The sequence below is a fragment of the Delphinapterus leucas genome, chromosome 2 (assembly GCF_059928025.1).
Source record: "Delphinapterus leucas isolate spDelLeu-1000000601 "Yukka" chromosome 2, BTC_Dleu_Yukka2, whole genome shotgun sequence".
NCBI classification, from domain to species: domain Eukaryota; kingdom Metazoa; phylum Chordata; class Mammalia; order Artiodactyla; family Monodontidae; genus Delphinapterus; species Delphinapterus leucas.
In genome coordinates, this window is record NC_143130.1 from 3,437,145 (window position 1) to 3,448,882 (window position 11,738).

The following is an 11,738-nucleotide window of genomic DNA, read 5'->3' on the forward strand; positions in this document are numbered from 1 at the left end:
TAAATAAATTTATTTAAAAAAAAAAAAGAAAAGTAATGACAATGGTTCAGGGATAAAACAGAGTCCCAGTTTGAAATTCCCTGACGGTCCAGTGGTTAGGACTCCGCGCTTCCGCTGCAGGGGGCACAGGTTCAATCCCTGGTCAGGGAACTAAGATCCTGCATGCTGTGCCGTGCAGCCAAAAAGAAACAGAACAGCGTCCTAGTTCCTCCTCCAGGGATGTGGGTAACAATCTGGTGGGTATCTTTTAGTTGTTCTTTAGGAACTAAGGACACCCTGCCCCCAAGGGGAGGATGCTGACCACAAGCACTAGACCCCAGACTAGTTGGAACTCGCTGATGATTGAGATTTCTGCAACATCGCCCTGTTACCTCACCACTAACCAATCAGAAGGAAGTCGTGCATCCTGCAGCCCTCCCCCCAAATGTGACCTTTAAAACCGCTCCCCTGAAAATCATCAGGGAGTTTGAATCTTTTGATCATGAGCTGCCCATTCTCCTTGTTTGATGCCTGCAATAAACACTATACCTTCCTTCACCCCAACCCGGTGTCAGTAAATTGGCTTTGCTGTGCCGAGGGCAAGTGGACCCAAGTTCGGTTTGGTAACAGAATCCCTAGGGCAGCCAACTTGGGCCCAGAGCTGCCCCACCTGGCGCAGACAGTCCTGCAGCTGCCAGGGAGAAGGTGTGCTTGTTCCCTCTGGGCGTTTGCTTCTGCTCCTGCATCTGCCGCAGCTAAAAGGCACTTCTCCCCGAGAACCACAATGAACTCATCTACAAAATGGGCTCAGGATTAGTCCCTTCTGACCCTTCCAGCTCCTCCAGTTCTGAGTCCACAACTGTGCAGAGATTCCCCCTGATGGTGGGAAGGAAGATGGTCCCAGCACCTCAGAGCGGGGAGAGACCCCGGCAGGCACTGAGCCTACTTCCTGCGTTTTGCAGAAGAGGAGACCTGAGCTGCAGAGATGTCACGTGCCCAAGGTTAAGGATGAAGCTGAGAGCAGGACCCAGGTGCCTCGGTGGCCTTCCCAGTGCCCGAGGCAACAAGGCTCTGCTTTGTGGCTGCTTAATTTCTGAAATGGCACTTGCGCTCTGAAACAATGACACTGAAATAAAAGCTAACGGGTTTACAGCTTAAAATAGTGATTGTTTGGTAAAAATAAGAAAGCTTTCAGCTCCAGCTCTTCAGTTTTGCCATGGCTCAACTAACCCTCGCCACCTCCTGCAGACAAAAGCAGGAATTAATCACTACTATTCACAGAGCAGCACTGTTCCTGCAGCCTCTCAAAGATGCTGAAGCCTTGGAAGGTGAACATCGACTTCCAATACTGTGCAAACAAAGTGTGTGCGGGGGGGAGGCAGGACTGGGTGACAGGAGCCCAGGGAAGGCGCCCTGCCCATTCTGTGGCCCACATGCTCTCTTCACCAGCCCAGTGAGCCACACACTCTGGGAGGCACTCTGCCTCCTTCACATGAAACCCTTTAGCATTTAGAAAGGCAAAACCTCTACTGAGCACAAATAAAGACCTTTCCAGAACGGATGGGAAAGTTGCACAACACTGTGAGTGCGTTAACACTGCTGAGCTGGACACTGAAGGGTTAAAATGGTAGCTTTTATGTTCTGTGAACTTTACCAACATTTTTTAAATGCGGAAAACCCCTAAGGGGAATAAAGAGAAGACTGGTCCATTGTTTCCAGATCTGGCCTCTGGAGAGATGGCACAAGCCCTTGTGCTCCCAGGAGCCTGGAGCAGCACTGGGCCCAGAGGGCCAGGCCAGCCGAGCTCCCAGGCCCGGCCAGCGAGTGGTGCCCAGCACTGGCACGTGCCTCAGTCCGGGGCACCCTGCTGCACCCTCTGCCCGCACCCTTAGAAGCCAGGGCAGACCCAAGGCTGCCGTGTCCATGGGGCCAGAGTCAGGGCAGGGCTGAGCTCAGAGCACTCAGATCAGGCTGCATCCGCACTAAGTCTAGTTGACGGGGAAACAGTTCTCAGAGGCCATGTTCCAAAGCCACAACCCTTGAAAGGGAGAGTATAAAATAGCCATCAAAGAGAATTCATTCAGCTCACCAGGCACCGTGTCCAGTAGACACAGACCTCGCCCTGCTGGAAACCCCAGGAGATGCACCTAAGTCTGTGTGGTCACAGGACCAGTGTAGGCGTTACAGGACCACACAGGCAGGACACTGTTGCAGAGAGGATCAGCCTTGAGGAGCTGTGCTAGGAGGAGCCCAGGGAATGAAGTTCATGTCAGAAAAACTGACTTCAAGAAAAAAAAAAAAAAAAAAAGAAAGAAAAAACTGACTTCAAGAAATATATGATTTGATTTACAATAGCGAAGACATGGAAGCAACCTGTGTCGATCAACAGATGAATGGATAAAGAAGATGTGGTGCATATATACAATGGAATATTACTCAGCCATAAAAAAGGATGAAATAATGCCATTTGCAGCAACATGGATAGACCAAGAGATTATCATACTAAGTGAAGAAAGACAAATATAATATGATATCACTCATATGTGAAATCTAAGAAAGCAGTACAAATGGACTTATTTACAAAAAAGAAACAGACTCATAGACATAGAAAACAAACTTACAGTTACCAAAGGGGAGGGAGGAGGGATAAATTGGGAGTTTGGGATTAACAGATGCAAACTACCATATATAAAATAGATAACCAACAGGTCCTACTGTGTAGCACAGGGAACTACATTCAATATCTTGTAATAACCTATAATGGAAAAGAATTGAAAAAAGACTCTAGATGTATACGTATATATGTATAATGAAATCACTTTGCTGTACGCCTGAAAGTAACACAATATTGTAAATCAACCACACTTCAATGAAAAACATACATGATCAGATCCTCAAAAAGTTAACACAGAATTACTATATGACCCGGGAATTCCACTCCTAGGCATATGCCTAAAAGAATTGAAAGCAGGGACTCAGACACCTGTACACTCGTGTTTATAGCAGCATTATTCACAACAGCCAAAGGTGGAAACAATCCAAGTGTCCATCGATGGATGAATGGATAAACAACAGATGGTGTATATACAATGGAATATTATTCAGCCATAAAAAGGAAGTAAATTCTGACACACGTTACAACATGGATGAATCTCGAGGAGGTTATGATAAATGAAATAAGCCAGTTAAAAAATGACAAGTATTGTACAATTCCACTTATACTAGGCACCTGGAGTAGTCAGTGTCGTACAGAAAGTGGGCGAGGGGTTACTAGGGGCTCGGGGAGGGGGAATGGGGAGTTATTGTTTAATGGGGACAGAGTTTCTATTTGGGATGCTGAAGAAGTTCTGGAAATGGATAATGGTAACGGTTACACAAAATTGTGTATATACTTAATGCCACTGAATTGCACACTTTAAATGGTTCATTTTATGTTATGTATATTTTACCACAATTAAAAAAAAACTCTTCAGTTACTTAACTCTGCAGAGAAAAAAACCCCGCATCACTCCCAGGTTGCTGCAGGCGTCCACAAGCTGGGAGTGGGGCAGCCGGCAAGAGGGTCAGGTGGACTTCAGACTCCTGCAAGGAGACACATTTCCAAGCATCTCGGCTGCTTTTACCCTAACGGCTGTTCCTAAAATGGGCAAACTGATGGGTTTTAGCTTTAACAGCCCCTTGGGGCAAAGAAAGAGAAACCAAATCCTGCCTCCCACACACACACACCATGATAGGGCACCCAGCAGAAGACCCTTCCCGCAGGGAGGCCTGCCCCGGGGCTGCACCCGTTCTCCACCCCCCGAAGCACACTCACCACGGGGCCCATGTGACAATAGCCTTGGCAGCCAGCAAGGAAAGCGGACGACCCAGGCCTGGCCACTTGGCCCTAGATTGAATTTGCAGCCTAGATTCACAGGGAAACTCGAGCCAAGCATGGGTGTCAGGGGGTCCCAGATGGGCCTGCTCGGCAGGTACAGGTCAAGGGATGCTAGCAGCCACGCCCACCACGCCGCCAGCGTGACGGCCTCCCCATCACCCCCTCCATACCCCCTGTGACCCCTCTCCCTCTTCCGTCACAGCTCTGCTTCCTCCCGTTTCCTGGGAGCCCCCTGCTCTCTCGCCCTGGCCCCACGTGGGCTGGACATTCTCTCTGCCACCAGCAACCCTACTCATCCTTTTGACCTCAGCCCCAAAGGCATTTCCTCAGGGAAGCTTGCTCTGATCCCAGGCCTAAACCCCTTTTTAAATACACTTTTATAAACCTGGTTCCTTGCTTTCAGAGCACTTAAATCAGTTTTGAATTATACTTTTATTAGTGGGATCATTCAATTAATATCTCTATCCCTCACTAGACTATAAACACCCTGACAGCAGGAAATATATCTGGTAATATTCATCATTATTCCAGTGTCTAACACATTGGATGGACTCAAAATTGTTTTTGAACAAATCGCTCAGAAGACTTGGGGTTTGTCCCAACTTTGCCACTTGTCTTATGACCTTCGTCAGCCACTGATCTTTCTGAAATTTGGTTTCCCTTCTCGTATAATGGAATAACATGACTTATATTTGTGTGTACACATTTAGTTTTATTGTAGCAAAGCAACTTGTACTCTTTTAACATTTAAACCTGAGTGACATCTTTCCTCTCCAGTGAAACAAAAAGAAAAATCGAAAAATAAACAGGAACAAAATTGCAATAGAAAATGTCAATTGCACATAAGATCCTACAGGTCCTGCCGGGTCTCCATGGAGTGGCAGGGCTCAAGTTATCATTAGGAGAGAATTTTATTTTAAAAGTGTCATCTTAAACTGCAAGGATGTCTGTTAAACACCACAATTCCCGGGGTTCTTATAAGGACCAAATAAAATGCAATATATGAAAAGTGTAAGCTTTATTACAGGACTGCAGCTGGAGTAACATCATATTTTGCTCTGTGATTAACACTGACTAGGCACTTACTGTAAACCAGACACTACGCAAGGTGCTTCCAAGACATTTTCTCATTTAATCCTTGTCTTAAAAACTGCAAAGAAGGTGTGATTGTCTGAATTCTACATATGAAGAAATTGAAGTTCTTAGAAGTTCAAGAAATTTGCTTTGACTCCAGCTGAGAAATATGGGATCGGAACTCAGGTCTCTCTGATCCCAGCGCCTGCACTCTCCTGACCCCCAGCCTCGGGGTCTTCTCCAAGCTCCCCCTCGCCCAGAGCTGCTCTGGAACTGACTGGCTGGCTGGCTGGCTGGAATCAGGGAGGGAGCGCCAGAGGGTCTCTGCTTTCCATGTCCCTTCCAAATTCACTAGAAGTTTAGAGTCACCAGAGCACAGCATTCCCCAGTATAAGGGCAGCTGGGCAAGAACCCAGATCTCCTGGGGAAACCCAGGTCTGCAGAGCATCTCCCTGACTTTGGTGAAGGGGGCCACCGGCCTCAGGTCGCCCCAGATCTGCTTCAGTTCACGATCACTCACCCTGCCTTCCACTCACAGGCGTGTTCAAGCAGCCCTTGAGTGTCTAAAAGATCGTGCAAGGAGACGGTGATACCAAAGGAGGTTCTTTTTCAATTTACAAAAGGTTTTCTAAAAGTGATTTTTCAACCTAAGACAAAAACCAGCTTTAAATTTTTGCCATTGTCTCCAGATCCAAAAGCCCTGTTTCCTAAGTTTTTGAATAGAACCACACCTCGTCCACTTTGGAATCAGTTGTTTACAGATTCCATTTTGTTCTTTGGAAGGCCTTCCTGTGTTTATGGCAAAGTTTTTTTCAATGTCCATCACCCAAGGAGCAGAAGAACCCTCTGCATTCAGTGCGTCTCGGGGGTAACAAGTGACAACCAGAAAAAAATTTTTTTTAATTTTTTTTAAAGAGTGACAACCAGAAGAGTTTCCACTATTGTTTTCTAGGACCGTAAGATTAATTACTATGAACAATTCCAAACAGGGTTATGGGTTGGTAGGGTTATGAGTGGGTAGATATTTTATTTTAAATATACATATACTAAGTTTACTTTCTGCTAAGAGACATTTCCAACTCCTACCTCAAGCTCAAGGAAATTAAACCACCACACACACACACACACACACACACACACATCCTGAGCCGTATTTTCACCAAAGAAAATGAACAGAGTAGACAAATCAGTCTGACAGGTAATTTACCATTAACGGTTTGATTTCATCAGTCTAGCCACAATGCATTATGAACCAGGAAAATCAGACAAGTCAAGAGCATGATAGTATCAGTGTTTAGTGTTTATTCTCCATTACCTGGCAGCACAATTATTCTCAATAAAATGTAACTGTTCTCTAAGAGAAAGACTTGAAGCTGTTTGGCTAATAAAATAGTACTATTAAAGTTTCAAGCAGACTCAGCTACTTGGACAAAGGGACCATGTGCCTTTTATTGATGATCACTGTGACAGCTGGAAAACCATGCAGATTTATCACTCTGGTTAGGTGAAATGCAGGGAAACAGGGCATTCTCCACACAAATAACTTCCACAGCCACTAAATGAAAAATGTTTTTCTCCTTCCCTTTTGAATGTCACGCAAAATGTAGTCATTTTTTAACTGAGTTAACAATTCTGTGTTGGTTACCCCAACCCAAGGCAACATATGACAAAATTATTGAAAATCTTACATCAATATGAGATATATTAATAAATGTCACACATGCTCTGGTGCCCTAAGCCCAGGTATAAATTCAACCAAAAATGATGAAAAGTCTTAACAGTTACCCTTGCCTATCAGACTTTTCAGAAATTGAGTTTTCAAAAACAGGTAAATTGTTTGAGATTAGCCTCACACACAAATATTCCTGTCATATGGGGAAATTTTTCTTCCCAATGCTCTGTTTTGAAAAAAAAAATAGTGGAATACAACTTTGGAAAAACGTAGACTCCTTACACTTCAAATGTAATTTCAATGTTCCTAATTTTGCCATCGTAGCCCTTATAACCAGTCACCAAACAAAGCAGCTGAGAATCCAAGAAAATCTTCAGTTTCAAGGTAGTGTCTTCTTAGAATCGGAAAGATAGTCACTTCACGAACATCAAGGCCAAAAGAGGGTAAAGGGCAGTTTCTAAGGCTTCATAAGGTCAAGCCTCGCTCCTTCTACCACAGAGACACTGAGGGTTGATGTAAGAAGGGAAGGAGGACTTCCCTGGTGACGCAGTGGTTAAGAATCCGCCTGCCAAGGAAGGGGACACGGGTTCGAGCCCTGGTCTGGGAAGACCCCAAATGCCGTGGAACAACTAAGCCCACGTGCCACAACTACTGAGCCTGCACATTGCAACTGCTGAGCCCGCAGAGCCACAACTACCGAAGCCCACACACCTAGAGTCCGTGCTCTGCAACAACAGAAGCCACCGCAATGAGAAGCCCCCGCTCGCCGTAACTAGAGAAAGCCTGTGCGAAGCAACAAAGACGCAACGCAGCCAAAACTAACTAAATTTATAAAAAAATAATTTAAAAAATTTTTAAAAAAGGGACTTCCCTGGTGGCGCAGCGGTTAAGAATCCACCTGCCAATGCAGGGGACATGGGTTCGAGCCCTGGTCCGGGAAGATCCCACATGCCGTGAAGGAACTAAGCCCGTGCGCCACAACTACTGAGCCTGCGCTCTAGAGGCTGCAAGCCACAACTACTGAGCCCATGGGCCACAACTACCGAAGCCCGTGCACCTAGAGCCCGTGCTCCACAACAAAGAAAAGCCACCGCAGTGAGAAGCCCGCGCACCACAACGAAAGAGTAGCCCCCGCTCACCACTACTAGAGAAAGCCCACGCACAGCAACGAAGACCCAATGCGGCCAAAAATAAATCAATTTATTTTTTAAAAAAATTTAAAAAAGAAGGGAAGGAAGAGGAGGGGAGGAGGAGTAATAATAGTAATGATAATAATAAAGCTGTAGCGAGGGCTAGAGTCTACAGATCACACAGCACTTGCAATGTGGGGTATGATTGAAAGAAGAAGGAGGAATACACCTCATATCTCATTCATCCTTCACTTGCTAGTTCAGCATCCACTGAAGATTCTTGCCTGAATCGCTTATTACTTTCATGGTTGCTCTTCTCTTTCTTCTTTTGTCCATTTTTCTCCTGGATTATTGGTCTTTTACTTCTTAATTTCTAAGAGCTCTCTAAATATTATGGAGATTATTTCTTCGTCTATGACAGATTTGTCTATTTTGTTAATCATAAAAAAACAGTAAAAGAATATATAGCTAATAGCTACAGTAAGAGAAGTGAAATATTGAAAACTACTAGAGTCAAAAGAAGACCAGAAAATGAGGGGGAGACATTTCACTTTTATGGCTTTGATATTTCCAGGAACTGAGGACAAGAGACCAAATATTGTAACAAAAGATACTCCCACTGCTCTTACCTCTCAGGCTCTCAGGAAATTCCAAGTGTTTTGGGAGCTGTGAGCCAGGAATTGCAGACAAATACTAAACACATACAGAAAAAAATTTTTATATATATTTGAATATATATGACCAAAATATATCTGAATGACCAAATATATATTTCTTACAAATCACAATAACGCAAGTAAGAATTCTATGTTGGCAGTTTACTTTCAGTATTTTACTATTTTTGTTGAGAAGTCAGTAGCCAATCTTACTATTGTTTATTTGAAGGTAACATGTCATTTTTCTTTTGTCCCTACTCTTTGGTACTTTCCCTATGATATCCCTACAATGATGTGGGGGGTTTTTTGTATTTATCCTGTGTATGTAGAGAGCTCCCTCCATCTATGGTTTGTCGATTTTCAATCTATTTTTGGAAAATTCCCAGCCATTCTCTCTTCAAATAGTGCTTCTGCCATATTCTCTCTCACCTTTCCTGGAACCCCTGCTACATAGATGTTAAATTTTTTTCACCATTTCCCATATAACCCTTATGTTCAATTCTTTATTTTATATCCTTTTGTCACTCCAGGTTTCAGTCTGGATATTATCTGTTGAAGTATCTTCTGGTACAATTCTCTCTTTAGCTATGTCTAATCTGTAAGCTCATCTATGGAGTTCTTAATTTCAACTACTGTATTTTTCAGTCCCAGAAATTCCATTTGAGTCTTATTATTTCTAGTTCTTTGCTGAAATTCTCGATCTTCTCATTCAATGTCTTAAACATACTAATCACAGCATTTGTAAAATAGGACAATTCCAATATTTGGAACTCGTGTAACTATTTCTACTGTTTTTTCTATTGATTTTGGCCTATTGCTTTTATTCTCTGCTTTTTTGTTTTGTTTTGTCTTGTTTTAATTTAATGCCAAACACTGTGTATGAAAAATTGTGACTTAGATGTTCTGGTCCCACAGTGAGGCTAAGCTTCTTTTAAAAGTTTTAAACACATCTCCCCCCTTTTTTTATTGTGGCATAATTTACATGCAGGGAAATGTGAAGATCTTAAGTGAATAGTTTGATGAACTTTGACAAATACACACCCCACATCTATCAAAATATGGCACATTTTATCACTCCTTGGGCCTCTTTCCCAATAAATTCCCTCTCCCCACAAAATAGAGATGAATGTATAAACAAATGCAATAGAGACACAATGGAATACCACGCAGCAATAGAAAGACACACAAACACCTGGGTGAATCACAAAACGTTACAGTGAATCAAAGAAGTTGGACAGAAAAGAGTATCTGCATAATGGTTACACTTATATGAATCTCTAGCAGAGTCAAATCTAATCTATAGTTATAGAAAAGCCCATCGGTATTTGCTTGGGACCAGGTGTGGAGAATAGATATTGGCCAAAATGGGCTCTTGGAACTTCTGGGGGTGATGGAAATGGTCTTTGTCTTGTTTGTGCTAGTGGTTTACACAGGTGAGTACATTTGTCACTAATCAAACTATACACTTAACTGGGCATATTTTATTGTATGTAAATTGTACCTCAATAACGTTGATTTTAAAGTGTTACCAGGTTTTCCAGTTGTTCTCAGCTGGAGAATCTTGATTCTCAGGGACCCAGGGGATGACAGAATTAGTGTTCATTTGTTTACTCTCCTGTTACATATACACCAACCAGAATAATACCACCAATACAATTACTAAAAATATTTTTGAATTTTTGCGTATGTCCTCCCCATTCTTCGTAACAATGGTACTAAATCTTCATTTGGAAGGGTGTATGTAGTCATTAAGGACTATCTTTCCTCCCTGTTGGCCCTCATTTAGTCTTATTTCTATTATAAGTAACTAAATATTTAATATTCAACCACCAGTCCTTATGCAGATGTCTCCAAGACATTTTGGTAGCCTGAAACTCTGTAATCTGTAAACTTCTGTAATCGATTCTTAAAGATGGGATCATGAGAAGAGGCTTTCTTGAATTCTTAAATGATGCTGATAACAATTTGTGCCTTTTATATTTCAAAGTCGTTTTGTTAGATAGGAAATCTTTGACTTTCTTGAGAATCTTAAACACATTGCTCCACCTGCATCTGGTATAAAATAGTACAGCTGAAAATTCTAATAATCTAGTAATTTCCTCTTTACAGTCTAGTAATTTCACTAGAGTACGTCTTGTTGATGGTTATTTTCGGTCAATATTAGTTATCTGGTGTGCTCTTTCAATACATAATTTCTAATTTCAGGGAAGTGCTTCTAATATATATATATATATATATATATATATATATATTTTTTTTTTTTTTTTTTTTTTTTTTGGTACGCGGGCCTCTCACTGCTGTGGCCTCTCCCGTTGCGGAGCACAGGCTCCGGACGCGCAGGCTCAGCGGCCATGGCTCACAGGCCCAGCCACTCCGCAGCATGTGGGATCCTCCCAGACTGGGGCCCGAACCCGCGTCCCCTGCATCGGCAGGCAGACTCTCAACCACTGCGCCACCAGGGAAGCCCTAAAATATTTTTAATGTCTTTTTCTTGCCTTGGTTTTCTTATGAACTCCTATTGGTACTATGTTTGACCTTCTTTACCTATCTCCAATGTCACTTTTTAATCTTTTAAAAATCTTTAAGTCTTTTTTATCAAAAAAATTTTTACACCTTCTATTTCTTTTAAGGCATTATGTTTTGTTTATCTGCTCTTATGTTTCTATTATGATCCTAAAGTATTTTATTTCTAATTCTTTCCTGAGTTCTGCCATCTTATAATTCTGATTTGATGTTGTTCTTTCATGTCTTATTTCTTAAAAATCTAATTTTGCAATAAACAATTAGTTTTCTTTTATGGGCACATGTTTCTGGAATGCTCCCGTTTTCCATAGGGGTGTTATTCTGCTTATTCTTTTTCCTTATAACTTCATATGGGATTTGGCCTTGATGTTACTATTTTGCTCATTTTCATGTAAAATTAATTTTCCTGAACTTATGGACTAAGGAGTCAGGAAAGCTTTGTTAACTTCACAGATTCATTCTTGTGTTGTTTCTGCATTGTGTTAAAAAGTATGGCAGCTTGATTCCTGGGACTTCCTGGCTCTACTTCCCCTGCCCACCTTGAACTAGACAACCTCCTTTATCTACTGTCCCTATCCCACCCAATTTTGATTCTACTCCCAGCAACTTTTCTTCAGTGTGAGGCCTTGACCTGGAAGGGATCTCTGGCAAGTTGGTTTTGAGAATTCCTGGGGTGACAGTGACTCAGCCCCTTCAGTCCTGGTGGTTATACCGTGGTTCTCCTGCCCTCGGGTTTATCAGATGCTACCCTACTGCCTCTTTCAAACACTGTACACTTCCAGGTCTTGGAGCTGGTGGTGCTTTATCCCCAGCTGCTCGTATTTTGG